Raw genomic sequence first — 6,662 nt, forward strand, 5'->3', positions numbered from 1 at the left:
CTTAAGTGGGAGTTGTCCAGGGCTGTGGGGTTGGGTTGGTTCCGGTTAGCACGAGGTCTGGCCACTTGTTGGGCAGAGCTTTTAAGAATCTTGTTTGTGCCTATCCCCGCCGTCAGGTAAGAAAACAGGCCCAGAGAGGGCAGGGACTTGCAGATGTCACACTGCTTATCACGGCAGAGCTGGGACTCGGAGTTGTTGAGAGTCCTAGGGCTGGGGTCGGCCCCCACGAAGGGCCCCTTCCCTCTCCCGTACCAGCCATGCTTGGCCACGTGGCCTGACATGGGAGGACCCCACTGTGTAGGTGCCCTGAGGTAGACATGACCCAGGAGGGGAAGCATCCAATCCCAGTAGTCCAGCGCCCCCCACCCCCAGCCTACCCCTCCCCCAGTTTGCTGCTGGTCCTCTCTGTGGATATGGGCAAGTAATTGCTCCTCTGGGCCTCATTTGGGCCATTTGTAAAGAAAGGAGTGACTCAGGCTATCTTTGTGGCTTCTCCGTCTGAGAGCTGGTACCTGGAACAGGTCAGGGGTGCCTACCCCAGAGCTCAGGTACAGCCTGCAGGCTCGTCTTGCTTCCCTTTCTCCTCTCAGCCCTCTCCTGGAGGTCCAGTGGCTGGAGCCCAGGCAGCAGGTCAGAGAGACAGGTGCCCGCAGTTTGTGGGCTGACCAGCCTTGGACCCTGCACTTATCCAATCAGGCTATGCTCTGCGGTTTCCTGCTGGGCTCTGCTCCCTCCCCACAGCCAGGCCTGTGGCCATGGACCAGTCCCAGAGCCCCACCTGAAAGGTTCTGGAAGGACATAGGGGGTTTCTGAGCTGGAGGGAGGCGTTGGGCCACCCAGTACACCCCCATCCCTTCGGCTGGCCCCCATCCAGGCCTCAGCATTGCTCATTTCTCTCATCGGATATTGAAAGTCATCTAAACATGCTAAGGACAAAACCCAAAGTAGTCCCCCTGTGGACCAGCTACGCTTCCTCAGGTAAGAGGTCTGACCCTTGACCTGGCCATGAGATGACCTCTGACTCTGACTCTGGCCACAGACAGGCTCAGAAACCTACCTGTCTCAGAGCCTGGCTACGAAGTAACTCCCGATCTTAGGATGGCTTCAACCCTTCCTGGTCACAGAGGGACCCCCAACTGTCTATCTTCCATCCACCAGCCTAGGAAGCATTTATGCAGCATCTGCTGTATGCTGGGCCCTGTGCTGACAGCCAAGATGCTCTCATGGACTTCACAGTGTAGTCACCGAAGAACAGGGAAGTGCTGTTGCTTTGGGAGCACTAACATCGTCTGTGTACCAGGTCAGGGAAGGCTTCCCAGAGGAGGGGAAACTGAAAGGGGGTCTTGAAGGATGCGTAAGAGTTTGCTGTTGGAGAAAGAAGGGAGAAACATTCCAGACAGGTCCGTAAGCAGCGGGAACCACTGGTCACTTTTCTGTGGACAAGGCTGATGAGGGCCTAGCCTGAGGCGAGTATCGTATCAAAACATTCTTGTTTCTGTCCTAGAGTGGGACAGAAACTGCCTGGAGCAGTGAGGATGGCTTTGGGGCTGGGGTTCAGGAGCTCTGAGTCCCACTCAGTCCTGCTCCCAAGCTAAGGGGGGCAGGTTACAGTTTAGCCTCTGCTCTCCATCCTACCAAGTCCTCTGTGCAGCAGGGCCTGTCCTGGAAGCTGTGGGTGGCACAAGTGTCCCGTCTGGGTGGGCAGAAGCCTGTGTGGGAAGGAAAGAGGGCAACTGGTCAGACCTGGCTGTGGGAGTTGGTAGGGCCGTGCTGCCTAGGTCGGGGGTGGGGCTGGGGAGATCAAGGCATTTCCTGGATGAACAGGGGTTTCAGAGTATGAAGGGGGCGTTGCGAGCTGGGGGGCAGCATGAACAGAAACCCTTCGGGTTAGAGCAGGAATAGACCTGTCTGGCTGGTGGGAGGCAGGGGACAGGAGGGTGGGGTAAGGAAGGCTCCCTGGGGCCTGTGGTGGCTGGTCCTTCCTGGACCTGCTCTTTGGGGGGGGGTGTGACACTTTGAGGGATCAAGGGGTCACCCTGCACACATACTGACATACCCTATGGGAAGAAGGAACTGAGTCCGGTGGGGAAGGGGCCAGCAGGGCAGGGCAGCTACAGCCTGTCTCTATAACTGCAAACTGGGCCTCTGTATTGCATCTGCCTCTTGGTGAGTGTGTGTGTTACCAAAGCTGTGTGTGAGTGTGTGTCCCCAAGGCTGGTATGTGAGGAGGGTGGGGTGGGGGTAAGGGGAGGCGTGCATTGCTTGGCAGGGTCTGGCTAAGTCTACGTGGGTGTGCAAGGTTCCTGGTGTGCTGGGGGATGGGCTTTTCCAAAAAACCAACCTTGGGACCCCCACTCCGTGTGTGTGTGTGTGTGTGTGTGTGTGTGTGTGTGTGTGTGTGCGCGCGCGCGTGTGCGTGCGCGCACCCTCCAGGGGACCCTGGGCCTGCTGGAGGAAAAGCAGGACAGCTGTTCAGAGCCTATATCCCCACTGCTCTCCTTCTGCCTTCCCCAGCCACCAGGAAGGGCCTGGCTGGGCTGCTGAGAAGGGGAACAGGAGCTGAGTCTGAGCCCACCCCTGTCTTTAACGTGGGCACCTGGAAGCCATTAAGGGACCTGAGTGGCGCCCGCCCTACCCTGCTTGAAAGGCTGCGGATTCCTGGAAGAAACAGGACACCCCCTCCCTGTGGAGCCCGTGCCAGGCCTGGCAGCTCCCAGAGGCAGAGAGGATATGGCAGTGGCCCCCTCCTTGCTACCTACCCTCTCAGTTTAGGAGCTGTAGGAAGGGCCCAGCAGACATGGTCCAGGCCCCAGGTCCATTTCCTGCCTCTTTCCCTTCCCCCACAGGCTCTCACATTGTTCTTCTTTTCCAAGAGCTTCTCCATGGGGAGCTGGGCCAGGAAAATGGGGAGAGGAGGAATAATTGTCGATATGCGTGTTTGTGTGTGTGTATGAATGTGTGTGCATCTGCTTGTCTTAGCGATGAGTATCTTTGCATGTCTGTGTATCCATCTATATTTAGCATAAGTATATCTTCAGGTGTGTGTGGGACTCTACAAGTGAGCATCTCTGCATCTGTATAGTTGTGTGTGCATATGGGTCTGTCTCTGAGTATGCATGTATCTGCCTGTGTCTCTTTGTGTCTGTGTTTATGTGTACAGGATGGCGTGTGTGTCAGCAGGTGTGCCTGGGTGTGCACAGATGACTGTGAATGCACATGGGATCAAGGCTCATTGCACAGATGGAAGAGACTGAGTCACAGAGAGGGTATTCAGCCTGCCAGGGATCCCTTGGGGAGTCAGTGGTGTGCCAGGGACTGGAACTTAGCTGTATATGATTGTGGGTACATAACTTTATGCAAGTGTTGTTGGGGTTGAGACATACATGTTTGTGTATATTGAACTGTGGGTGATGACAGGGCATCACCAAATACCCAGACATCCCAAACTTGGACTATCAAAATACAATTCCCAGACCCACACTGAACTTGACTCTCTAGGGGGCGGGGCCCAGGAACTGCCTTGAAAGCAAGTGTCCAGGTGAATCTGGAGGACCCTTCATCAAGAACAACTGGTCTTCTTAGCCTCACTCCCATGCTGCAGGTGGGGAAATGGGGCCCAGAAAGGGAAAGTGGCTTACACGAGGTTGGTGACAGAGCTGGTGCCTGGTGAATAAAAAAACAGACGGATTAAGGACATGTAGGATTGCTGAGCATCACTGAGGAACATGACACTAATGGTCATGAATGTAAAATGACACTGGTCCACCCGGTGGTGTGAAACCTGCGATGCGATGCGGGTTATACAGGTGAAGGGGAGAGCAGGCGAGCGGTGGGGGTGACCAGGATTGGTGCTGCCTGGAAAGACAGGAATGGGAGAGGGGGCTGGGGCCCGAGGGTGCTTGTGGGGGCTAGAGGAGGACCATGGAGTGTGAGCTGGGGGAGGGGATGAGTTGGTGGTGACCGTGAACAGGTGGTGGGATCCTGGGCTGCAGCTCCTTTGGGAATCGAAGAATTTTTGGAGTTGGAACCCTAGAGAGAGTGAGCTTTACATTGAAGAGGGGTCACAACTGTTGGTAATGACAAAGTGCGCGGCCATGGGCATCATCGGGTTTTCATTTTTACAAACTCAATCTGGCTGCTGCTGCTAAGAATGGATTCGAAGAAGGCAAAAGTGGTGGGGGAGAGGGGCAGGTCAGGCACTGGCTGCTGTCGCCCAGGTGGAGGTGATAGCGGTGGCCTTGACAGGTGAGTGGCTGAGCAGGAAGGAGGTGGATAGGTCCATGTGACATGTGGCAGACAGATTGACAGGACTTGGAGCGGGCAGGTGGAGGCAGGAGAAAGCAGATTCCAGAATGTCCCGCACAGCATGAAGAGTGAGGAAGTGCTCTTCTCCCCAGAGGGGACATCCGGAGGAGGAGCCGGCCGTGGGCGGAATGGAGACGGAGAGTTCGAGTAGTCTGAGGGACTTCCCGGCAGAGGTGTGGGGGGCTCTGGAGGGCAGCCTGGGCTGGAGAGAGAGAGATCTGGGGTTACTGAGGCCATAGTTGGCTCAGGTGGAGCCGGCGAGAGAGAAGGAAGCCCAGGGTTAGATGACACCAGCACTCAAGGGACGAGTCCGGGTTGCCCGCAGGGAGGCCAGTGGGGAGCAGCCTGAGAGTAAGTAGGTGGAGAACCCACAGAGCATCCTGGAAGAGAGGGCTGCAAGCAAGTAGAGGTTGGCCGGCGCCCGGAGCTAGTGAGGGCACACGGGCGAGGCTGAGGCTTGCCCAGTGGGTGGGCAGTGAGGCTGAAAGCCAGGCTGGTGTGGCCTGAGAGAGGGCAAGGGCAGCGGAAGAGGAGGAGACAGCAAGTGTGAAGCACTCTGGATGGCCTTCAAAGAGGAGAGGTGATGTGTGAAAAAGCACCAGGAAAGGCCTCAGCAGGGTGGGAGAAGCTGGAAGGGGACCTTGGACCCAAGGAGGGAGAGAGCCCCTCTGTCCTCCCAGGAGCAGAGGAGAGGGGACCTTGGGGCTTAGGGCAGGATAGGGAGGGAGTGCCAGTCTGGTGGCTTCCCTTTTCCCTGCCAACTTTGACGTTAGGTCACCTGCCCAGAGTGAGGGGCTTAGAGACTGGAAGAGGGTGAAGAGTGGACACAGAGGGTTAGCCAGGTAGTGTTGGGACCAGCCAGTGTTGAGACAGTGCATCAGGTGATCACTCAGAAAAAGAAGGGATGGAGATCAGGGTGGGGCCTTAGGGGCTAGTGCGAGAGTCCATGGGACAGGCTCAGCTGAGTGGGGAGGAAAGGTCGGGCTGTCCTGAGGGGCTGCTGGGGGTGGTCAGAATGAGGCCGCCAGGAGGGAGAGGGCTACAGGTTAGGGACAGAGAGGGACATATGTCTCACTTATGGCCCATGACTAGCAGAACCCGGCGGTGGGCACAGTAGGGGACACCTCACCGCACCCCCACCGTGGAATATACAGTGGTTTATTTCCATCATAGCAATGCATGTGTGTCGTGTATTCACCAAACTCTCCCCAGTCTTTGCATCTGGGCCCCTACATACTGTATCTGGGTCAGCTCCATGCCTTAACCTTGCTGAGCCTCCCTCGCCTGCAAATTATTGGTAAATGCCAATCATTTCCCTAGAGTCTGTTGAGACTAAAAAATGAGCTAGTGGATAGTTTACATAAGGCAAGGTACCTGGCCCGTAGTAGGCCCTCCACAAATGTCATTGTTATCATATGCTAAAACTAAAACAGTGGTCAGGAGCCAGCTTTCATCCTCCACAAACTCACAGCCTGGGGTGAAGATGGGAAGCAGACAGGGACTTGCATAAATGGCATAGCAAAGTTAGAGTAGTGATGGAGACAGGGCAGGAGCTGACCACCTACCTGAGATGGTCTGGGAGGACTTCTAGGAGGAGGTGATATCGCAGATAAATGCTAAGGCTGAGAAGAGTTAGCCCAGTGTAGGAAGAGGCAGAGAGGAGACTCCCGGCAGTAGGGCCAGTATGGAAGCATGCTGTGTTCGCAGTGGAGATGGGGGAGTAGTATAAGTCATTCAGTGTGTCAGATGGGACCTGAAGGTCAAGGATAGCAGATCAGCGCTGCCGCTGCAGAGCGAAGGGACTAAAGCAGGTCGTCTGGGGTCCAGTGAGGAAGCCGTTGCAGGCCCTTGCTCACCATTCAGGCCTCCCTGTGGCTCTCCTGGAGCAGACAATTTGCTCTCCTCCCGCCTTTGCCCATGCTGTTCCCAATGATGGTTATGCCCTTCCCATGGCTGATCTTAAGGATATGGATACGGATGGATATGGATGGGTGGTGGTCACAGCCGAATAATGGTGTGTTCTCCCACAGGTCCGAGGAGGCGTCTCCCACCTGGTGGCCGGGAGAGCAGTGAGTAGCGGCGGCCATCATGCACAGTGGTATTGCGTCCGCCACATGCCTTCTGCGCCACCTCTGAGTCCGCCAGGAGCTCAAGCCCAGAATCCACTAGCCCACTGACACCATGAGCCATGGGCCGAGCCCCCGGCTGGCCGAGTCCCCGCAGCTATCCAAGGGCAGCCTTCTGACCATCCTGGGCAGCCCCTCGCCGGAGCGCATGGGGCCGATTGACTCGCTGCCGCCCACGCCGCCCAGCGGCACGCCCTCTCCGGGGCCACCCCCCACGCTGCCACTACCGCC

Source organism: Pteropus vampyrus, unplaced genomic scaffold (assembly GCF_000151845.1).
Source record: "Pteropus vampyrus isolate Shadow unplaced genomic scaffold, Pvam_2.0 Scaffold51, whole genome shotgun sequence".
Taxonomy (NCBI): Eukaryota; Metazoa; Chordata; class Mammalia; order Chiroptera; family Pteropodidae; genus Pteropus; species Pteropus vampyrus.